This window comes from Python bivittatus, unplaced genomic scaffold, assembly GCF_059951505.1.
Source record: "Python bivittatus isolate LINGU-HERP-01145 unplaced genomic scaffold, Pbiv_v1 ctg000020_np1212, whole genome shotgun sequence".
Classification (NCBI taxonomy): Eukaryota; Metazoa; Chordata; class Lepidosauria; order Squamata; family Pythonidae; genus Python; species Python bivittatus.
In genome coordinates, this window is record NW_028277030.1 from 4,783,749 (window position 1) to 4,809,780 (window position 26,032).

A 26,032-nucleotide genomic window follows, 5' to 3' on the forward strand; every position below is an offset into this window, starting at 1 on the left:
AGGGGGTGGTGTTGGGTGTTGTTTGGGTGGTGGAGGGGGAGGCCTCTCTTTGTACCATTCAAAAAACAAAACAAAATTGACTGGTGGCACTTCAAGTTATTTCTGTTGGGTTCAGGAAAATTAATATAGAGGATAAATGAGGACTCTTTGTTTCTGTGATCTCAGCCATTGCAAAAGATCTCTCCTGTACTGAACTTCATCTGGCATGTCTACTGGACTGTGCATAACTGACTAACTATGTAAGCAAACAGATTTGATTATCTAATTGGTTTTCAAAGGCAAATGGGATGATAGGTAGAGGAACTGTTAAGGCTGTCTCTGAATCCTGAAGTGACTAGGTGCACACAGCTGTTTCTGTAGTGGTCTGTGGGAATGACCTTGGGAGACAGCAGGGAGAGCTGCAGACAGGACAACCAGCACGTAAAAGGTGTCTTGGCCCACAGAAGGTGGGATGGTGTGGGAAACGTTTCAGAAGGGACCCTCCCTAGTTTTCCGGAGAGTAAAAGGAGAGGAGGAGAGAAATACTTTCAGTCTTGCAAGATTCTGTTAATGTAACCTTACGATAAAATAGAGTTACTGTAGTACTCATGGTTGTGCTTGTTGTCTGGAGTACCTTGAAGGGCTCACAGTTTCTTTGTTTAGGTAACAAGGCAGAGTTAGATTATATGATTTAGTCTATTCTGGAGGATTAGATATACTTATAGTATATTTTTATATGCTGTCTTGTTTGTCTTTCAAAAAATAAAATATTATGAAGGCCTCTCTTTTGCCACCTTTCTCTTTGCTGTTCAAACTTATTCTAGTCACTGATGATGGAAGTTGGAGTGATAGTGAAAAGTTCTGAATGGTGGTCTTTCCAAGTGGGTGTACATCAGATAGGCCAGAGATGATTAGAACATTCATTTAGACTAGCATAATCCTTTACAGTGGGATTTTAAACAACAATGAAATCTAAATGCCTAATTAAGCCAACATCTGTAAATCACTGTCTATGAATTTACAAACAGTTCATAACTACAAGTGCCTTTTGGAGAGCTGTTTCTTATTATATCAAGACTACAGGAAGAAAAAAAGTGTTTTGATTCATTCTTTGGCTCCCACTCTGGAGTCATTGTATTATTCAAGTGAACAAAACAAACATGTATAAACATGAATCAGCACACTCCTGAATAAAAGATCAAAGAAGAAGACTTAACATTTTGTCTGTGTGGAGATTCTCTGGATGCAAACAATTGGTCATGTCTTGTCTGGACTTTCTATTCAATGTTCCTCTGTCAATCTGCAAGGAAATTAAGAGGGGTAATACAGGAGGAATGACAGAAATAGGCTCATTTTAATATCAAGAGTCCTATGAGCATACAGTAATGGAATCCACATGCTCTTTAAGTCAGCATTAGCACTACACCATTGTTGAGGACAATGGCTTTTCATCAGATTTAGTGAACAGGACAAAAAACAATCCACAATAAACCTACCTAATTTAGGGTTTTTTAAATTCCTCTTTAAGGCCCCAATACTCTGTTGCTTCAACCACACATTCTTCATGACATGATTCCATCCAGTCAGGAATCATAAAGCAGTTATGACAATGTGATGTTATGGATGTAGCCATACAGATGTGGCAGAAATGACATTCTGTTGCTGACACTTCAATTATACTGCTGCCATTGCTTGTATGATAAGAATTTTCTTCCAGCATTTTGCTAGTTGTTCAGCAAGAGAATATATATGTAAATGCATATACTCTTGGAAGCTCTCAGGCCATGCTGCACCACTTCCTATGGGATGTGTGTATTCTTTATTCCTGCCTGGATGGGTGAAAGAAATATTAGCCTTGGTGTCTTGGCAGTGGAGCTATTTTTCCTTCCTCCTTATATTTGCCCCTTGTGATCTGTTCTGCACCTATTCACACAGTAGCGTCGACCCAATGCCAGAAGAGGGGGGAAAGTAATGGCTGGTGAAAATGTTTGGCACTACGTAAATGCAATGACACTTCAGGCTTATTTAGCTGGGAGCTTCCCTGGCTGGTTTCTGTGTGTTGCTAAAAAGGTAAGGGAGACTGCCACCATCCTATTCTCCATGGTCTGCATGCTCCATAGCTCTTGGTAATTCAGAGCAGGAATCTAGCACTGTCACAAATCTAATCCAGCTCTTTTGCCTTTGATTAACTGCTTGTCAAAGCATTTGCCCAGCACTGTGTGCTTTACAGTAATTATGCCTATTTTTGAATATGTAACTGCCTTTGTGTGTGTTTGTGTAGGCAAACTGCACTAGGGAAAGGAGCCAGAGTCACTGAAGATCTTTTGTCCCATGTTCCCAGATCCTGGATCTGGCCATATGTTTCACAATCCTTCTCCTTTCATTGATGGCAAATAGAAAACACACTCAACAGACGACATTCTCTTTTTTGTCCTCCTGTGCTGTATAACATTTATCTAGGATATCCCTCTGAATATTCTTCCTTTCTGTCATGAAAACTGCATGTTGCTATACTTCCTTAGGACAGACAATATGAAGTAGTGATAAAGCAGTATAAGAAGAAGCTAATGAGCAACTGAGGAGAGAATATCTTCAAGGATATGGAAGAAGCTTCATGCCAAATAGAGAACAAGAATACTTAGCATACTTTGAACGTAGTCCAGTGATGCTATCATGGTTCATGCTGGGTGAATTTCAAGTGGTCAAATCTCATTGTTTACAAAAAAAGCAGTGTTGCAATTGACTGAGTAAAGTACGACTTTAGTCTAAAGATGGGATGCGGGGGGGGGGGGGTGTTCATTCAATACAATTTTGAAATGTCTTCAGTTCTTAGCTTAACCAATTTCAGTGCCTGATCTAGAAGTCAAACTGAAATTATTTCTTGAAACAAAAAGGGGTTTGGAACAATATGTTGGACTAATGGTGCTAGAGGAGGGAATATCAGTATACAGTGAAATTTTGTCATAGAAGACGATGCATTTAACCAACATGAACCCGGGATATGATATGATACAGTTCTGCATGATATGCATGTTTTCCCCTAATTCTGCTGCATCAAATAAAAGTGGTGTCCAGAAGTTCAAAGCAGGCCAGACAGATCTAACCACATGACAGACCCAAAGGGAAGTCTTAAGCCACCCACACAATTGCTTGAGGAAATATGCCAAGAAGCCAGATCCTCCAGGCAAAGAAAAATAGCTTACATCTGGATCCTGTGTTTTGAAGTCTTGCTTTCAAGGAATGGGAAGAGTGGGGAATATACTCTCCACAGACCGGATTGCATTTTGACTTAATGTATAAAAGGAAGGTGTTTATTATTGTTATAATAATTCATTTCTCTTTATAAATAGAGTCTAGTCTTTCTGTCACCGGTAAATATAGTAAAAAAAGAGAATTCACGCCCTTTCTTCTAAAAATTCTAGTATAAAAAGCATTCTAACCTGCTGTTTTATTTAATACTGAAGTTCATTCTTCATCTAAATCCAGAATGGATTAAAAGTGACAGTTATTGGTCTCCTGAAATGAAGGGCAGACAGCATATTCCATGTGCCATATGCATTTATTTCCATATTAGCTCTGAATTTTTCACAAAAATTGGACATATGACATTTTCAAATGACCCCCCCCCCCCAATGGAAGACAGTAATAGAATTCAAGTACTTTGCTCCCAAAGAGGATTTATCCATTGGCCTATAATTATTAAGAGCTCTTATGTTTAGAAGATTTTTTTTTCAGATTTTTTTTTCATTACTACCTTTGTACAGTTTGGAACTGTTTAGTTATCTGTTCTTGCAAAAAATAATTAGTCATAAAGTTAATACTTGTTGTTAATACCTTGTTAATACCTTATTGTACGCTGCTTAGAGTCACTTGGAAAAAGTGAGTTGGGTGGCTAATAAATTGTGTAAATAAATAAATACTTATAAGACACATAGCACAACCTAAAAGTCATCCAATAAGGTAAGTCTTAATTTATTTCCTTACTTAGTATCCTCTAAATGTCCCCTCTAATTTGGTGTCTGAAATATCTTAGCCATTCTAATTCCAACATATCTGGAGAGTATCCAAGTGGGGACATAGGATTATAAAATGCTTGGAACATCTGTAGAGGTTCCTTATATCAACTAGAGGGATCCAAGTCATCGTGAATAAAGCAATGTTGCCCTTCCAAATGTCTTATAAACATTTTTTACTCTCAGAAGAGCTCTCTGCATTTGCTTGAATACCTCAGGTCTTGCAAATGGGGTATACATGCTGCCCCCCTGTCTTTTGACTTCCATGCACTCTGCTGGGAGACCTGAAGAAGGACTGTACTCATGTTTGCTTGAACAATCTTAACAGGGATCCAAACAGTATCCCAGCTAGACAAGGTAGAACTGCCTCCGTGGGGCCATCAGCTTCTGGGATGGGGCTATTATCATAGGTCCTCCAACTCCCATAGGGGAATATTCATTGTTAGTCTGAATTTTAACAAGATGTAATTTGACTATGACATTATACAAATGGTAAAATTCCCTACCTTCAAACTAACCAAACAAGTCTTGCAGAATTATTTACATATTTTGACATACAGACTCAAATCCCAGAGGACTAGGTTATGGCTGTTATTGTCATAGTCTACAAAAAGGGACAGAGAAAAGACTGCCCAATCAATGTATTATATATGGTTAGCAAATTATACATTAAGCATCTTTGTGTAAATCTATTTGTGTACAGGATAATCGTATTTTAGCAAAAGAACAGGCAGGACCTAGACCAAGGAAATCTGTCATTCATGAGGTAATGATTTTACATAATCTTACAGAAAACTTTGTATATAGCCTGAGAATGCCATATTATATATGGACTCTGTAGATGTTAGATTCTTTCAATAAAATGTCCACAGAGCCCTTGTGGGAAAAATTGTTGGTCACCAGTATTGAAGAAAGGCTGTTATTACTGCTTTACAAACTTTCTTTCTAAATTAGAGCTAGCTAACAGATTCAATCATCATCAGAGTCCAGAGGATGAAACAGTCCTTGCATCATTGTTCTTTAACTTATACAGTGATATTATGGTGGTTTATCTAAATAAGCAAGAATCTCTCTCACACACACAGTCACAATGGCTGAGAGACGTATCCTAGTCCTCTGTGCTGTTGATAAGGCCATTAGGTTGAAAACTGAAGTAGGACTGAAAAGAGCTTTAGGATTATTTGTCCAGTTTTGTGTAGTAGAAATATTAGAGATTAACTGTCATAAAATCAGAGTTATCATTTTTATTAAGAGGGCCATGGAGCATAATGAGTAATAACTGGTAATAAAACTGTTTTAATGATCTTGGGGTATGCTTTACGCTATTAGATGTCTGTCTAGACTATATATCCCAAACAGCATGTTGGAATGCCATGGTAATTCAAATTTACGGTTATTTAAAATGTAGCCAATATACACTTGCAGCCCTAAAATTATTTGAAATAAAATCTGTAGTACAGCTGTTCTCAGGATCTCAGGTATGTCCTCACACAAATATGAATTCTTCATAAGTGGTACAATGTCAAGTTCTGAGGACAAGTCTACAAGTGCAGGTTGGCACTTAAGAAGGGAGGTTGTGGTTCCAGAAGTGGAAACCTGGTTATGGGTCTCAATAATCTTGATCATTATGTGCCATCAAGCAACCACATACATAGATTTTCTCCAGGATGATTTGTTTCAAATCATTGGTGTACCCACCACTGCTGTAATTGAATCTATCCACCTTGCTGCTATTCATGTCCTTTTTCTCTTTCCTTCCACCTTTGCCAAGATCATGGACTTCTCAAGGGATCTGGGTCTTCACATAATGTGCAAAATATAATCTGAGCCTGGTCATTTGTGCCTCAAATGAGAACTCTGGATTGATTTGTTCTAGGATCCATGTGTCTGTTTTCTTGGCTTTTCTAGAGTCCTCTCTAACAGCGAAGTTCAAAAGTGGCATCAATACTCTTTCTTTCCTGCTTCCTCAAAGTCTACCTTTCAGTACCATAGACTGTCATAGGAAAAAACATTTCCTGCATGATTCTAATCTTTGTAGGTATAGACATGTACTGGCATCTGAATATCTTTCCCAAGGCCTTCCTTGCTACTCTATCAAGTGCTGTATTTCTTGACCGCTGATTCCTTTACTGTTGATAGTTGATTCTAACAGGCAGAATCTATCCACCACTTCAATATCTTCATCAGTTTTAAAGCTGGTTGCTGCACCTGTAGTTATTAGCTTGGCCATCTTTATATTTAATCTTAGTCCCAATTTTTCATTCTGCTCCTTGACTTCCATCACTAGAGCCGATTTTCTTATTGATGTGGAGTGGCAGCAGTAGATTAAGATTGAGACCTGCATGGATGTTCTTCACTGGACCAGAAGATTATTGTTACTCTCATTAATATTTGAATATTAGAGGACATTTACGCTGGCCTGCTGTGATGCCCTACCTTCTGCTATAATAAAAGTAATATACAAAAACACTTTATAAACAGAATATCATTGCCCCTATAGTGTGAAGACAGCAGTCTATTATTCATGCCCTATTGTACTGTAACATTTATAAAGATCTAAAGACAGATTTAATGTCTCCCATTTTGGAAAAATTCCCAGACAAAGGGGATGAAACATATGTTATCCATTTACAATCTGATCCTTTTCTCTGTGTTACATATAAGTAGCTAAATTTTGTTCAATTGTTATATACATTTTGCAGTCTGTGATGAGACAACCTTTTTCGTTTGGCTATTTAGTCTATAATGAATATTTTTATTCTTTTATGTGACTGTATTAGTATATACTGAGAGGCAGTTTGGTATAGTGGTTTAAGGCTTCAGCCTAGAAACTGGGAGGCTGTGAGCCTTAGGCACAAAGTTAGCTGGGTGACCTTGGGCCAGTCCCTCTCTCTCAGCCCTAGGAAGGCAGCAATGGCAAACTACTTTTGAAATCCTGCCAAGACAATTGCAGGGACTAGGCCGGGCAGACTCCAGGAGTCAATACTCATTTGAAGGAGCTAGCTAGCTAGTTGTTCACAATTGGAAGTAAACTGAATTAACCAATTACATGTGTTGAGCTAATTAAATTTGGATCCATTCCATAGCTGGATGACTAGGAAGCCCTAAGCTGAACCCAGTGGTGCAGGCATAAGTGCTGAATCACCAGGGTGGGAATGACAATGATACTCAGCCACCTTCCAGCTTCCCTTTCTGAAGCAGATAGCCATATCAGGAAGTATCATATAAATGAATTAGAGGACCATTATTACAGGGCACAATAAAAGTACGACTCATCACCACCTTAAATTAGTGTTTTTTAAATCTGAAAATTGGACCGGTAGAATTTGAACATTTTGCTGCTGAATTTCAGTGACTCGAAGTCTTGGAATAAACTGTTGAGGAGATGCATTCAGCCCATAGGTGACTACTCTGAGCCCAAGGAAAAGGTTCCATGATCAGAAATGATGTTTGGTAACATCATACCAGAGGGCACTTTCTTCAAAAGGAAGACTAAATCAAGGACCAAGGAGTGATGCATTTCAGAAGGATTCTGCGCCCATTATTTGGACCTTGTGAAGAAAGGTAGCTATATGATGTATCTTATTAACATGATGCTCTGACTATGCTGATTAACATACAAACAGCAAGAAGAGTTAACAAAGTGACATACCCTCCACCACTTGTGAAGCAAAGGCACGTCAAATGCTAAGTGATTTCCCCTGACAGTGGTGCCTGTTGTCTGTGTCGGCTGGCCAAAGCTGGAGCCATTTGTGGTGCCTTTTCATTAATCTTTTTATACTTCACAATTCATATGTTTTCCCATGTGATTTTTTAAAAAAGATCAGACTAGACTATTGAAGGGGCTATTTTTCTTATGACCTCTTCCTTCTGCTAATTCCTGCATGATTTCCCAGTGCCCTTTTCTGCTGCTTTTGGGAAGACATACTGCTTCTGTGGTGGAATCAGTGGTTGGCTAATTTCTACATTAGCTGTTTTGTGTTTTCCACATAGATTACAGTGTTCTTGATCCACAGCCAGGACTAATTTCTGTCAAATTTCCATTTGTTCTATTGTGATAGAAGCAACTTTTGAAAAGGAAATCCATGAAGACTTCCCTTCCAAACTCATATTTGAGCCCGTATTTCCTCTTTACAGGTGTCCTATGACTCCCTGAAAATTGACTTCACTGTCATGACTCCCTGCTGAATAAAGTTAAATCTTGAATTCAGTGCCTGATTGTCAGCCCCAAAAGGCTAAAACTGCTTTTATTGAGAGTGGCTAGAGTAACAGAATCTTGCAAGTCTGATTGTGCTGAACCTCCTCCCCCTTCTTATACTCATGTGAATTAGGGAGGTGTCTGTTTGGACCTCTTCCATGTGTTTTCTGTTTGTTGTGGACTTAGGATACATTTTTTTCTCTTGTTGGTTTGGTAACAGTTCTTGTATATCTCCATCAAGGTTATCTTCCCTTCTGTCTATTCTGCTTGATTTTCCACCAACAGATGTTACATGTGAATTTAGCTCCAAGGAGACAGCCCTGCTTTCTTATATAATCAGGTTAATGGGTTGAACCTTGCCAGTACAGAGGGGTGTCTGCCAGTGTCCAGAGAGGCAACCCAATCTTGCATAGTGAGCAACACCACATGCTGAGATTCAAGAACAATAACGTTTAATTGGTTTCTTTTACTTAAAGTTGAACATTCCCTTCACACATAGCCAAACTCATTCTCACAACACACCTATCCCTCCATCAGGCTGGCCAGGGAATTGATCAGGAAATTGGAGAAGAGGGCAGTATTGCAGAGGTCGCAGGTCCAGACAAAAATCCTTTCAACTCATGTCTCTTTGCTTATTCTTTTTAGTCTCCCACCATTTCTTGCTGTTGCTGGACAAATTCTTGCCACCTCCTTGTGGGACAGCTAACCAGTGAACTGCCACTTATTTCCATGCATTTCCTCTCCTTTTCTCTGCAACAGGTCATCTGCAGGACATAATGGAATCGCTTTGGTTCTCCACCCTAACTTTTTCACCCTGGGGAGAGGTCTCTAATAGGTACCAAGCTGAGGAAGGCATGGTACAGTCTGACTTTGCTAGAACTACATAAAATCAGAGCTGGAACTTGGCTACACTCTAGCAACTCATATCAAAAGACTGAAAATTCAATCTTGCATGGAAATATTTTTCTAACTTTAACTGTACAAAAGGTTCCACTATTTTTGTTAACGTAAGGAGGAAAAACAGCTGTAAAATTCAGTAATACATTCAAGTAGTTTGTATCTAGCAACAATGCTGAAAAAGGCAGAGGAGTATTCATCTATCACTTTCTCTTTCTTCAAGAAAGCCTAGCAAGGTGAAAAGGAGAATGTCTTTTATTGCACAGACTTCATGCAAGAAATTTTCAACAAAGTAACTAGTGTACCTTACTGTGTGGTCTAAAACTCTGTTGCTGCCTTGTAGACAAGTGCTTGTGAAGCCTGTGTAATGTGGAGAGCAAGAAAATATGCTCTTTCTCGTTCTCTAATATTAACATGTCTTAGAGAATTGCCCCATGAGCTTCCATGTCCAATATAATGATAATAATTTAAAAAACCCTCTTTTTTGTCAGCTATTGTTTATTTGATAAATGATCAATGATTCCTTATGACTTAGCTGCCTATCAACAAAGAACAATTCCAGTGGGACATGAGTAGGAGGAATTCTTGCATACGAGGCCTGTTGTGGTTTTCCCATGGGGCAAGAGTTTGGACCAGAGGGGTCCTTAATCTGACTTAGCAGGCCTCTCCTTGTGTCCTTTAATGGGATAAATGGCAACAAGAGGTAGTCCTTAACTGTATGGCTGAAGAATATCCCATATTTTTCCAATGAACACTGAATAGCAGCCTTAGAGAAAGGAGAACATCACAACTGTGCAAGCTACCCCTTGCATCTTGCCTCACAACTGTGCAATATCTGGCCAGCTGCCACTTGCATTGGTGTGAAGATACTAGTGAGCTGCATAAGGCCAGGTAGCATCAGTGCGAGCTTTATACTAGTGACTTCACATTCTTCTCCATTACTTATTAGTACAGATGTAGGATCTCCTCTTACAGTTGTGCTGAAGGATCATCTCATGCTCAGCCTCAGTAGTAATCATATCCTGCACTGAATAACCATATGCTGAACAATTACCTAGGCAGCCTCTAGCAACACTAGCCTTATTTCCTCCAAACCTGGCAACTACACAGTAGCACCCTTCTAGGTCCAATTAATTACATCCTATGCTTCTAAAAGATAAATATCTATTTGCACTGTTCTCTTTCAGCTTGCATACGTACACTCACAGATTTTCTTTAGAAACATGGGGTAATGTACACCTCTAATCAATGCTTAATCTTTAAAACGCAAGGCGCAATGATTCATTCTTTGTTGGAAATTTCATTCCAGAAATGGAGGGAAATTACTTAAGAAAAGAGACTTTCTACCTAGTTCCTGGAATAGGTGTGCTTTTTTGGTCCATTTAGTAAGGGTGCCTGAGATATGGTTGAGGAAAAAAAAAGAACAGGGATACACTTTTACCGGACTGAATCTTACAGTTTCAATACCCAGGATTTTTTTTTAACTATCAGAATTTTGAAACTTTTTGTTATGCCACCATATTTTCTCTGTAAGAACAGATGTTTTTGATGTGTTAGATGATTCCATGACACTTCTCCCCCACCCTGTTCTTCACATATTTTCACTTTGTTAAAATATGATTCTTTCAAATCTTTAGCATTTATTCATTATTTTTCTTGAATGGCTGAAATGTAATTCTTAAACCAATATGAGAATTCCTATTAGGAAAATGCCAGTAATCATAACAAAACGAAACAGAAGTAAGGTAGAACTGTTTTGAATGAAGGAAAAAAATTTTTCTAAAGAAGTTAAATGCGTATAAAGCTTGTGTGCTGGGATGGTGGAAGATATTTTGTGTGTACACAAGTCTAGTCACAATCAGAGAGTTTTTAAAATCTGCATTTAATTACAGATGTAAAATAATCAGAAGACTAAACAAACATTAAAAAAGTAAATTGCTGGGTTGTCTCGGACATCTCTCTTTTGAAATGCTCATAGAGGATTAAACTATGAGTCAAAAATTTCTTCAATAAAGTGTCTTATTACTGTTATTCTACATTTCCTACCTATGCCAGAAAAAATGGTTGGTGAGGAGCACTGGGGGCCGTCTTGAAAAGAGAGCTTTGTTTTAATCATCCCTACTGAAGAATAATACACACAGATCATTTCCCTGTGCAGATAAAATTAACTCCCAATCAGCATTTTATGCTGGCCCCAGCTTCTTTTCCTCCCCCCTTGAGTCATGATTTATTGTTCCTTTGCTAACTTTTACACATTTAACCAAATTGTCACATTTCACTTCAGCTGAGTGTTCCTTTTTTAAAAAATAAAATAAAATCAACATCAGCCATAAAAAGTTGTGTTTGCTCTCTTCCTCTTCCTTTTACTACTTTGTATTTTCCCCTGTAAACATTGAGTCAGTCCCACCAGGGGGAAAAGGTAGGCTGTTCGTATGAAATGGGGGGGGGGGGTGCTGCCTTTTAAGTCTCTTTAGAAATCCTTTGGCCTGGGCCAAAACAAGGTCTGGAGCGGAATGTTTCCTTTCTGGGAGACCAAACGCAGGCGAAGGTGCCAGTAGGTGGTCATAGTTCAGAGGCTTCGAAATGCAGATTAAGCTCAGCCAGCCCTTTCCAAGTCTTTTTCAACTCTGTCTAAGTCCAAAATAAATTCACACCTCCTCATTTCTGTCCTATTAATCAATCAATTCAAGAAACTACAGTCTGTGGTGGGTACGGGTCAGTAGCTCGTCTGTTTGCTTCTGCTAATGTACAGAATGAATGTTTTCATATATTTTAAAATTAATTTTATTTCCTGCATCTATACTTTTAGTTTTTTTCCAAGAATGCAGCTATGACTATCTGTTGTCAGGGAAGACATAAATTTAAAAGTTAAAATAACAGCATATTCCACTAATTGTTTACATTTAAAATCAAAATAGCAATCTAAAAAAACAAATATAAAATATAAAATAAAGAGGAAACTGTGAAGCCAGCTTGGTATAAATGTACAATAAAAAGTATTTTTTTTTCATTTGGCTCTGTGAAAGTTTCTAAATATAAGCCAACATTCCTTCCCAGTACAAAGTCAAGTTTCTGTTTTATAGAATTCTTTTCTCTCCAAAATGCAATTCTTTTGCATAGGAAGTAAGAATGGCACATTCAAAGGCAAAATTCAAATGTTAACTTCATCTTAATTCAAAGATCTGAAAATGAGCTAGAAAACCCAAAATTAATTATTTTCCATCTATTGGTGATAGATTAATCCAGGATCAGTTAGGCCATGGAATGGAAATGACTGTCAATAAGATTGATAATGCATGTTAATGATAATGGATGCATTTAATAATCTCTAGTCAGCCAATGCTAAACTTGGGGTGGCCAAACACAGCTTCCTGTGGCTAATCTCAAGTGCAAGAGGATTCCAATTCTTAGTAAACTAATCCTCATGCTTCCAACTACCCAATGTCATTAGCACCAATGGGATATATATATGTGTGTGTGTGTGTGTGTGTGTGTGTGTGGAGAGAGAGAGAGAGAGAGAGAGAGAGAAAGAGAAAATTGACATACCCAGATATGTGTCTATGGATGAGAAGATCTCCTCAAAAAACATCACCTCCCCCTGCTGTGCATTTACTTCTACCACTACCATTATTCCCTCCCCCCATCCCTTGTGTTTTTTTTAGTTTACTACGTGTGGTTGCTATTAATGCTTTGCACAAGAAAGTCCTCTAGGGTTTAGGAAAGAGCTCTCTCTGCCTAAGATTTGAGAGAATTGCTCTAAACATAGAACTGGGTTGACCAGGTAAACCAGCGGTCTAAAAGTTGGATATTTCATAGTGGAAAGTTGGAATGTACTCCCTGCTGAGTTGAGGGGCCTCACTGCTTTGCTGGCTTTTACAAAATCCCTAAAAGCATTTCTTTTAAAACAGGCTTTCAAGCACTGATTTTAATTATTTTAATATTGTATTTTAATTGTTTCTGGTATTTCTAATTTTAATTTTGATTCTTTGTTTTTCAGTAAATTTCTAAGAGGCCTCAGTTATTGTCAGTGTATGTTAATAATAATAACAACAATGATAATAATGATTGTAGTAGTAATATATTCAGGCATGAGATCATCTTCTGCATGACTAGATCAACTATTTGGTAATGTGAGCTGATTTTTAAAATATTTATCTGAATTAGGAAGTCAAGTTTTTCCTAAATTGAACAGATGAATTCTATTAATTAAAGTTGGTGGCTCCATCTCTCATAATGAGGGCAGTTGGGGTGAGTCTGGGGAGAACCCTTCATGGAGAAAATGACAATTGAGTTTTCATTGTACAGCTGGAGGAAGGAGAAAAACCTTTCTTCCACATAGATACTCATATTGTGTATGCAAGGTGCTTATTTTTAGATGGAAAGGTGGGACTATGAGATATTCACTGAAGGTGGAAGATTCTGTGAAATGGATAAACTGGTGTGCTTACTTTTCAGCTATCTGTTTTTGCCTAAAATGGTCTTGTTTTCCTGAGACATGGTCTGGCGAATGGTGAAAATCCCATGCCCGACATCAGTAGCCTCTCCCTTTCCCTTCCTCTCCCTGCTTCATCCTCCTTTTTATATTAAAAGCACATACTTTAGCAGCTAAAGCTGAAGCCCAGGGATGATGGCCATTGATGGGTGTGGGAAGCCAAAGAAGCCTAGCAAGAGAACAGAAATCACAGGAAATAAGAATCAATCATATTTTTTTTCCAAATGGTGTTATAAATAATTAGAACTGCAGACTACGGAAGAAATGTTCAGGCTATGTGGGCTTAACCATTGTCACTTTCTTTCTGTCAAAGTCCCTGGTGTCTCTTTCACACATATGGCTGTTTCCACCTGAAGTCACATAGAGTTGCACTAGTCTTCCTCAAATGCCATCAAGTGACAGATATATCAGCCAGCAAAAATGAAGTTTAGAAAGGGCTGAAGAGAACAGGGATATAAAGGTGATGAATAGATGTGAGGAAAAACAGCAAAGAGAAAAGAACCACAGGGATTGGGGGTATTTCAGATGTATCTCTGGTCATCTCTGGTCAACAAACATTCCTTCTCCAGACTTTTCTGTAATCCTAAAATAAGTTTAACGCCACTAGCCTTGGAATCTTTGATATCAAGATTCGTAGTTGCTTTCTTTCTTGGAGAAGGGATATTCAGAAAGACGGAGTGTACCCTATCCTAGTTGGTGCATTTTAGTCTGGCATGTTTGCTCTTTTATTGAGGCTTACCCTCACATTGCATCATTTATTTTCTGCCTCCAGAAGGAAAGGAAGCGCAATCACTCAGAAGTGAATGGGAAGAAGAAAATGTCTTGATATTGTAGGAGATAGGCATGGCAAACAGACTAAGTACATGGCAGAGGAGAGAAATAAATTACATGGAAACCTCCTTTGGAACATTTCCTATCCCATTTGACTTATACAAAATTGAAAATTAGAAGCTGGCATGCTGCAAAGCAAAGTATCAATTTTTAGCATTATCTTTATTTCCAATAACATTTCAGGGCCCCATCATTATCCTAAGAATTCCTAGTAGGTTGATTTCTATCCCACCTTTTCTGCCCAAAGGATGATATATATATATATATATATATATATATATATATATATATATATATATATATATATCTCCATGTATATATAATGATATCTATATCTATATCTATATATCATATATATATATCTCCATGTATATATACTGATATCTATATCTATATATCTATATATATATATAGTATATATATATCTCCATGTATATATACTGATATCTACACTGTATATCTATATCTATATCTACCGTATTTTTCCGACTATAAGACGATACTTTTTTCTAAAATCCTTATCCTAAAAACTGAAGGGCGTCTTATTCAAGGAAGTCAGCCGAGAATCGCGCGGTTGCAAAACTGCCCATACTTTGTTTCTGCAGAGAGGCTTCCTCCTATTACTAGCCTCCAATCACGAGTGAAATAGCTTGTCTCCCAAACAGACTTCCTCCAGTCACGAGCCTGATGTAACTGACGTCAGCTGATGCTGAACAAACCAATTAGAGGATGGCTGTTTGCAGAGACAAGCTATCGGCAGTTACACTCATGCTTGAATGTAATCAGTTATGCAAAAGAGCCTGGAAATAGAGCTGCAGAGAGACGGTTTGGACCTCCTCCCACCGAGTGTATCAGGTCAATGTTAACTAATTACTAAATAAAAATGTGTTCTGCACTATCTTTAAAATATTGATTTTTTAATTTTGGGCTGGAAAAGTGGGGGTCATCTTGTACCTGGGGGCGTCTTATTGTCAGAAAAATATGGTATATATATAGTATATATAAATCTCCATGTATATATACTGATATATATATATAGTATATATATCCATGTATATATACTGATATATATACATATATATACATTGACTTGTTGATACACCTGACCCAAATCTACAGTGAGGACTTTGGGATGTCATTAGGACTGGAGAAGTGTGGCTGGATGGTAGTAAAGAGAGGGTAGGTAGTTAAGACTGATGGGGTGGAACTACCAGCAGGCCACATAGCAGACATACAGACCAGCTACCAGTACCTTTTTTTTTTTTTTGATTACAAAAAGAAAAAAAAATACATAAAAGTGGTTTAACAAAAAAGTGAAAAAAATACAACAAAGAGAAAAAAAGCATTAATATATCATTACAACAATCAACAATTTCAATTCTATATATACATATCTCATAGAAATGTTATTCAAGTACATATATAGTTCTAATAGAACTCTACAACTATACTTTTTTCTTTTTAACCCAGTGTATTTTGTACAAATGAGTCCCATATTTCATTATACTTGTCCATACAACGTCTACGTCTATAGGCAATTCCCTCATAAGTGGCAAGTGCAATCAGGTCTTCAGTCCATTGACTAAATGGGGCCATAGGTTTACCTTTCCAATGCTGCAATATCAGTCTTTTTGCCATAGTAAGGGCACAGAGAATCCATTTACATTGTCTGGATGTCAAATTCAATATTCAAAAGAATATTATCCTCTGAAAATTTTAGCATTTGTCACACAATCACATTTATATAGTCCACTACTTTCTCCCAGAACTTGGTAAGTATAGGACATTGTAGAAACAGAAATGTATTGTCCTTATTACATCTCCAACAAAATGCTGTTTTTGACAATCCTTTTCTATACAGATGTAATGGAGTGCAATGAATCCTACGAATGATGAATATGATGAATATGATTATAAGTCATAGTTTAAGGTCCATTGACACTCTTGCTATAGAAGTTAAGACACTCTCCTAGGCAATTGCCTAGGCAATACAGAAACTTCTAATTCTTTATTCCACTCATCCCTTAGCATCTGCATATCAAATTGATTTATTGATAAAAAATATCTATACAAACTAATAGTAGGGTTTTTTTTAGTTTTAAAGGATTTAACAAGTTGTTCTAATATCTCATGCGTCTCAGAAGCTGAAAATGCTGCTGGTCCAAACAATGTTCTTAACAAATGTTGTAGCTGTAAATATTGCCATTGGGTTACATCTGATAGATGATATTTTTTTCTTAAGACAGAGGACCAGCTACAAGTTCCTCGGTATCCCAGTCACATGGGAACCATGAGGAGGAGGCAAGGAAGACAGCAACATCCAAGTACTACCAAAGGATAAGACAGGTCCTGAAGAGCCAGCTCAATGGGAAGAACAAAATCCATGCCACATATGCCCTGCCAGTCTGAGGTGTCTGACATTGGGAAATCCTATCAGTGTCTGGAAAAGGTTGGACTAAAAGACAGCACTGAGGCACTGATCATAGCAGCCCAAGGACAGGCACTAAGCACCAGATCCATAGAATCAGGGGTCTACCACACTAGACAGAACCCAAGGTGCAGATTGTGCAAAGAGGCCTCAGAGACAGTCCAACACATAGTGTCTGGGTGTAAGATGCAGGCAGGAACAGCATACACTGAATGGCACAACCAAGTCGCTGGCATTGTGTACAGGAACATCTGCACAGTATATGGGCTAGACTCTCCCAAGTCCAATGGGAGATTTCACAGGTCATGGAGAATAACAGGCTAAGATCCTGCAGGATGTCCAGATCCAGATGGTCAGGCAAGTACTGGCCAGTCAGCCAGACATCATGGTAGTAGACAAGGACCAGAAGACAGCCATAGTGATAGATGTAGCAGTGCCAAGTGACAGCAACATCAGGAAGAAGAAGTATGAGAAGCTGGGCCTGAAGGAGGAGCTAGAGATGATGTGCAAAGTAAAGGTCAAAGTGGTCCCAGTGGTGGTAGGAGCACTCGGGGCTGTGACTCCTAAGCTGGGAGAATGGCTCCAACAGATCCCAGGAACAACATCCAAGCTCTCTGTGCAGAAGAGTGAAGTGCTAGGAACAGCTAAGATACTGCACAGAACCCTCAAACTCCCAGGCTTCTAATAGAGGATTGAAGATTGAGGAAGACACATACCACCCATGGGGGTGAGAGGGGATATATATGAATATATATCTATATAGATATACATGTGTGTGTGTGAGAGAGAGAGAGACAGAGAAGGCAATGACAAACCAATTCTATATTGTTGCCAAGAAAATTATAGAAATGTGGCCATTAACTCATCATGAGTCAAGCAGGAGAGAAGCTTACAAGAGAAAGTGGCATTTTGATCAATCACTGCTTTGTAATTGGTTATGTTCTCTTGGCTGCCATTTGGAGGAATGTTCTCAAAATGTTCGGAAAATTCTGAATGTACCCATTAGCCACAAAATGTTAATGTCTGAGAAATAAGATATGGTGTGAGAAAGGCATGTTGCTCAGGTTTAAAGATATATTTTCCATAATTCAAGAATAAGATTAGAGCTTCATCAGATCTGGAGAAGTCAGAGCAGCAGAAGGCAAGGAGAGCAAGAGCTTCACTAAAGAGTGGGAACAGAGTTCTTAAAAGAGGGTTCCTAACATTTTCTAATCAGCCATAATGGAAAAAAGTTTTTTCTTCTTCTAATAGATGAATTCCTTAGTGCTCAAGTTGTAATTAACAGGGGAGATAGAGTGAGCAGGTCATATAATTTAATTTTTCTAGAACTATATCCTCTGGGGCACTACTTTGGGGTCATCTGCTCCTTCTCATTGTTCAATAGCAATGAGACATGATATACAGTTGCCAGTCATGATAATTGGATCAGTAAGAAACCCTTTAACAGACTCAGAGGAAAAGACAAGGAAGCAACATGATTGGCCTGAAAACAGGAAATCATCTGCCTAGCTCTGTCCTAGACATGGAAAAGAATGGTGCTTTATAATTCCTCTTTTTCCCATCCCAAGATGTTTGATAAGCAGCATAGCTAAAAATATGCTTTAAAATATTCAAGGTGGAAAGTAAGATCTTTATGTCCTGGATTGAAATTAAGAAAATATACAGCCAGGGAAGTTATGAATACTGCACTGTCCCTCAAGCCAACATCAGCAATCAGATACCAAGAAGATAGGTATTTTATAAATACTTGAGGGCAAAGGACAGACTTGCTGTTTATACAAGTAACAGCAGTTTGTTCTGCCTCAGAGATTTAGATAGGCAATACAGCAATTACAGATGAGTCTCTTTGAAATTGTCCCCCTTTCCGCTGCTGCCCCCTTGTCTAAAGGATGCTTAACTGGCTGGCCAATCCCAAGTTTTGGGGAATGTGCACTTAACCACCAATGGGCTGCACAAACAACAGCAGCAAATATTTCTGAGTTTTTTCTTAGACATTGTTTTATTCTTAATATTTTCCCATTCAGAATAATAATAAAAAGCATTTTCCCATGCTTTTATATTTTTGGTTAATTGCTTTATCATTTTAATTTATATGAATTCGTTGGGGTTTTTTTTGAAAAACCTTTTAAGTCGCCAGAATCACATAAGTGAGATGGGTGGCTATATAAATTGAAATAAATAAATAAATATGGTGCAGTATGAAAAATAAAAAGGTAAAACAAATTGAAACTTTTAAAAAGATACTCTTTAAATTGAACAGCTGATGCCAGCTCTGCCCTGATTCCCCTGTTTCAGAGACACATTTTGGTGGAGAAAGTAGAAGAGAGATTAAAGAAAAAAAGCATATGCGCTATGGTTTTTATTATGTTTTTTAGCATTTTCATTTGTGTTTTATTGTTTTTTGAGTACTGTTTCAACTGTTGTGAGCTGCCCAGAGTCACATATGTTAGATGGTGGCTATATTGAATGAATGAATGAATGAATGAATGAATGAATGAATGAATGAATGAATGAATGAATTTCCACTCTGACATGGAAGAAGGGGAGGTGGTGGCCCTGTCTAACCCCAGCTGGGTGACACCCAGTTGGAATAGGTGGGGTTCATTCTAACAATGAAGCAATCCCTCCCATTGGTTCAAAATGGGAGGATTGCTTCATTGTTAGAATGGTGAAGATGTTGGGTTGTATTTTTTATCTTGATTGGGTGCTATTATCTGGCATTGGGTTTTGGAGAAGGTGGGAGTGCAAAGTAATCAGAATCAAATATAAACAAATCAGTATAGATAATATTAAGTAATTTTAAGATTAACCTAGAAGAAATTGCTACAGCTTTTTTAAATAGAAAAAATAGTTTACAGCTTGGTCAGGAAATCATTTTGGGAACTGAAACTTCATAATTTGCCATGTCTATCACACACCATTTTTCCAGTTTCTTATAAACTGTCAGTTTTTGGAACCAAGACTCCCTGAAGAGAAAAGTTTATAACCTGCTTCTAAACCATTTATGTCATACGACACTTTGTCCAATATACAGTTGCTAAAATCCAGAATATACTAATCCAACAGAGATGTTAATATTGCACTGTTTGTTCAATGACAGCTAAGCAAAGATGTGTGGTTTCTGACCAAAAGAGCAAAACTACATTGGTAGACTTTTTCCCATCTGTTTTCTGATTATTTTTTCATTCAGAATCTGTTGAGAGAAACATTCTTTTGCAATTTTGTCTAGGTCATCAACACATTGACTCTAGTGAGACTTGAATTTGCAGCTCAATGTATGAATTCAGAGCACCAAAAAAAGTTTCACCCCACCTTTTACCTCTAGTTGACCTCTCCTTAAAGTTCTGCCATATCTATGACAATCATTACACATGCAAGTCATCACTTTATGTTGATGAATAAAGGTGTGGATGAGACCTTAGGTTGCATTCCAAAAGGAAGGGGCAAATATATGGAAGGGAAGGTCATCCCCAGATTATGATCATGGTATCTGTAAATAGAGCTTCTATAGTTAGAGGTAATAATAATAAATGAAGGCACCAATTACTACTGCATAGATGAACTGAGAATTAAGCTATATGAAACAGTCTTTCAACCCTGAAAATTCTCTTAATAAAAACAAATGCCCAACATATATTACAATTTACAAACAAAAACAAGCAAGCAGTGTAGCTGAATTCTTTATTGATCGTTATCTCCTCCATGCAAAGGCTCCAAATGATGGATCATTTGGTTACCATTGCTAGAAATACAGTACTGGGCTAGAATAGATCCAGCAAGGCAATATTATATTCTTACACTTTTGATAGCAACTAAGAGACACTCTTCCTTTGGAATTTAGCTAAAACTGACACTGACTACTTTATATGCACTATGAAGTTAATATACATATCTTTCTATTTTGAGAAAAGTCAGCAGTGCCTTAGAACATTCAATTAATTAGCCCCACGGTGGAAAGCTAAGGTTGATAATTTGTTCCTTGATAGTTCAGAATTAAGTTCTTTCCATCAGTAGCTTTCCTGAATGTAACTGGGCAGTTCCGCTGTTGCTCACATCTGAAGGAATTGAAAAGCTAGGTTCAACTACTTGATAATTTTTTGATTTAGTGATAAGATCCCTGGCTTCAGAGATGGAATAACACTATTGGCTAGAAAAACAATCAGCCTTCCTTAAGAGGATGGCTTTTAGCAAGATTTCTATAAAATCCCATTGTGCTCCTTCTCAAAAGGGAGGAAAGTTTAAGGAAGAGGTCAAGAATTCTCTAGAATGATCATTTCTATAATGGAATCTGAGTAAACCCCAAATCCTTCTCCAAGCAAGTAACTTAAAACTAGCTTAAAACTTTACTGATTTTATTTGCATTTGTATTTCAGGGTTGTCTTTCCTTTTTCTTCCCATTTTCCCATTCTGAAGTGAATGCTTTATCTCCCATTATTGTTGATAAGGAAATTAATTGTTTCATAAAGGCATTCCTCATTCATACATGATTACCCAGTTGCATCTCCTTGGATTTACAGGATTTGGACATGGTTTGTGATAAGTTTGTATTTCTCAGCCTTAGATAGGGAAATCCAGTGCCTTCTCTGACTTCTTTTCCTAGAATGGGGCATTTTCCTAGAACAGAAAAGATTAGAACTGCCTAGATGGATGCGCTGGTGGATATTAGTAGATTCTGCCTGAACTGGGACAGCTGAATAGAATTCTTTTTCAAAACTGCAGAACCATTGAAAGAAGGGATCTGCCAATAAATTAAAATCCTCCCCCTATCCTAGATCCATTGCATACACTGCTCCAGCTGAACAATTCACCTTGAGAAGAAGTACTCTTATTATTTTTGTAATGAGATGCAGTGCAGCAACATATGTGTTTATTTTTACATGTCTTGACAGTAAATATGCTACACTGCTCACATTCACACTTAGTATGATATTTATGTTACCCCAAATGTTTAACTCTAGAATAATGTTACTACAACTTATGTTTAACCCGAAACTATCTCCTTGGAAGATAAACACCTATGGATATATAAATAAACCACATTCATTGTAAAAGGAAGACCAATTCCTTAGGAAGTTCCCTCAAAATGATTCCACATTACTTTTTTTCAAGAAAATGAAAAAAAAAATGTAAGCATTGCATGAAGTTAGATGCAATAGTTCACAAATATGTTGCACAGGAACAATTTTGAACCAACCTTCTCTATTAATATTTTGTTACTAGGGAACAACAGCAATTCTTCAGCATTACTAATCCATTTGAACTAATTTTAGCTGTCATTTGTTAATAAATAATTAATTAATAATCACCTTATGCCATGATGAATTGTTTAATAGAGTTGAGCATTATTAGGCCTAAGTAACTTTACTGTAGTCATTCTTATCTTTCATTTGCAACCATGAAACATTTAATAGACAATTTATATCCATTTTATAGTTACTTTTTTATTGCTTGAGAAAAAAACAGGAAATGAAAAGGTTAATGACACAGTTAACTTGTTGGAAAGTGAGAGGGACAAAGAGTTGGATAAAGTTGTACCACTAGAATTGAGAGATAAAGAACTTTGTTTAAGGTCCAGGGAAATTTTTGAGATTAAAGGAGAAAATTTAATAAATATGATGGATGAAATACAGACAATTCTTTGTATAAATTCTAAGTATGCAACTGTATATGTTAAACCAAGAGATGTGTTGGTCTTTCAAGTACACTTTGATTTTAAATTTAATACTGAAAATGTGGATATAACTAGGCCTAAAGAAATATCAGTAAGGATTTCAAGGAAGGGAAAGGATTATGCTGTTTTGATAGATACTTTGAAAAAGAATAAAATCCTCTTTTGTTGGGAAAAATTAGAAGGGATAGGGTGAATTTAATTTTAAAATAAAAGAATAGTTAGAGTTAGAAGGCTTTATATCTTATTGATCCACTTATATGCAACTGTTCAAATGTTTTCATATAAATGATGAATATATTATTGTTAACATGTATAAGATGTTTTTATAGATGAATCTGGAAGATGAACAAGCCAAGAAAGATGGAAGGTCCCACAAATACCTACAGCAGAAGAATAGATTATCTAATGGACTTGGTTTAAATGGCAAAATTAATAGTATTAATAAGAGATAATATTATTTTTTAAATTTGTCTCCTTATGGCAACACTTCTTAGATTGCATGCTTGTTGGGGGGAAAAACGAAAGTGTTGATTGTAGGTTTTAATAATTAGGTGGTTTGTGTTGATAGAAATAATGTGAATTTGGATTAACTAGTGGTAAGAGATTAACTTTTTTTTAATTTGTACTTATATCTGTATGGGAGATAGCTGGAAGTCACTTTCCATTCTATTCTATCTTCACTGTTTTAGTTTTTGTCTTTTTTCTTTTAGTTCTATTTTCTATCTTTACTGTATTCTCTTTTTTGTTTTTAATTGTACTCATAATATAATAAAGTTCTTATGGAGAAAAAACAGTTCACCAACCTAAAATAGGAAATAGCTTGCATCAATATATCTAAGCACATGTAGAATATCTAGGGAGTTTAAAGAGGCATCATTCTGTTCAGAAAAATATATATTCCACATGCAAAACAAACAAACAAACAAATAAAACACTCACTTACTAGGATGTCTGATTACTGCCACCTTAGAGAAGGCAGCACGTGGTCTCTTGCCTGTGTTTAGTGAGTTCTGATTCACTTGCTCAGTACTTAGACCTTTCAAAATGAATTAGCCACAATTCACAATGGTACAAACTGACATCAGCGGGTCAGGCATGAGATCAGACACTAAAACTAAGAGGGTTCCTTTACCTTTTAAAGTGGTCTAGAAATGGGAGATTTTGCAGTGGTGCAAGCAATTCTAGGAACAAGTTGTTTCAAAATAATTATGACTAGCCAAAGTTCTGACAGCCAAGGTGATAAAATTGAATTCCCCAAGCAAAATGTTGGTACAGTTAACAACTTAAGGCTGATTTGCTCTTAGCTGGGAATGAAATGAGGACAACCTCATAGGGACCTCGTAGAAAAAAACATGTTGCCGGGACATTTTCTTTCCATGGTGCAAATGGGGAGACACCCATAGATCAGCTTCATGGGCTGCTCTGTTACCAGAAAGATCAGAAATGATAAACATATTCTCAGATATGATGATGATGATGTTATGGTGATGAAATGTGCAACTAAATAACCGTTGTGAATTTCCCCTCATCTGGACTACAGTCCATGGTCATCCCCATTGTTATAGGAGTTTCTAGGGATGCAGAGGGTGACAATGCTTGTGATATCACACTGAAATTTCAAGTGGCGCTTGCACTGTGATGTCACAATACACATTTCATAACTTTGAAGAAATTGTGGTTAGGAAAAGCCACCTGGGTCCATTGTGGTTTATTCAATCAACCCCAGCTAGCAAACAATGGGTTATTATGTTGTGCAAGTTCAGTAAAACTATATAAGATACAACCCTCCAAATATTCCAGATTGCAACTCCTAATAATGCCAACACGGCCCATAAGAAGAGTTATTGGAAGATGTAGTTTGGCAACTCTCAGGATCTTGTGATCCCATCACAAAACTATCAGTTTCTTAGGATGATGTATCTATAATAAAACTACTTCACACTTTATGCTAAATTATGATTATTAAATCACCTTCACATTATGGACCCTTGTTCCAAAGTAGCTGACAGATCATTTTTTTGTGTGAAATCTCCAGCAAGTCAATAAGTTATAGTTTGAGAAAATATTAGAAAAAATCACTAGAGCAAGTCATGCTTGCTCTAGGCATAACTGTTTTTCTATGAGGAAAGAATTACAAGTTATGCCTGTCATGGGTGTGCTGAAAAAAAAAAAGTCCACAGTGAAGTTATTCCCACTCCCCTATCACAGTTAGGAACTATTAGGAAAAGTTACTATTAGGAAAAGTTACTGTTTATGATGCTATCGTGTTTCCTTCTCCTGCTCATGGCAGCAGCCACTGATGAGTAGTCATAAGCAGGGAAATACACAGTGTTATGACATCTTGTCTCAATAAATATGCCAAAATATAACTTACTGACTTGCTAGATATTTCACACACACACACAGAAAGAGCTGTCAGCTATCCCATCAGAAAACTATCAGTTTCTTAGGATGATGTATCTATAATAAAACTACTTCACACTTTACGCTAAATTATTATTATTAAATTACGGTTTGTGGAATAAATCAGTCACCTGGGTTCACCCAACATTCTAAGCCAACAACTTTGGGGCATTGACCATTATGTCTGGGTTCACAGAATCCATTAAGGCAAAAACAAACAAGCCATATTTTGGCTTCATCCAATATGCAGACTGGCTACCCAGTAGATATACTGTACTTCTGGGTTTCAGAAACAGCTTGTAAGCTTGGCAATGATTTTTAAGGTGTGCTGGTAAAGGCCTTATGGAGTTAGCTCTTGGGCTTTTCTGCAGTGCTGCAATTAAAATCATAGTCCTTTTTATCTTTTGCTCAAAAGCCAATGACAAGTAGATCTCTGGGAGCTCATCGGAGGAAGCCGATTTATAATGCTGGAAATTAAAGGGCCGCACCATCAAGGGTTCTGGGAAGAAGAAATTTTTAGAGAAAGATCAAGCTTTTGAACTTGGGCAGGTTATTCTCCTAGGTCTCTAACTGAAGATGGAATTTATACCAGCTCAATAGAGGAGTTAATATTTTATTTGAAAGAAAAGAGGTACCAAGGGAGTGGAATGAAGTAAATGCAATCCTGCCCTAAGACAAGGGCGAACATGATGTCAAGGACTTGAAGATAAGCAGTAAAGTTTACTTTTGACAGTAGGGAAGGTCTTGGAGTCATTAGTGAAAGATGAGATCACAAAACATCTGGAAAAATGAGCTGATATAAAGTAGTTGGTATGGGGTTTGGAAGCAGAAATCTTATTTGACAAATCTGATGGAAATTTCTGAGGACATAAAGAAGAAAATCAACAAGAGTAATATATTGAGAGCAGTCTCCTCAGGTTTCACAAAGGTATTCAGCAATCTAAGAGAAAGCGAACTGATACATATTAGTATTACATTGTGCTGGAAAAGCACAGAAAAAGACATTGGCTTGGAATGAATTAGGGAAGTGTAGAGTAATTAACAACAGTTTTCAGTGGATGGACCAGGTAGTGGTGGTATATTATGCCATTATTATTAAGTCTTGCCTCACAATCAAAAA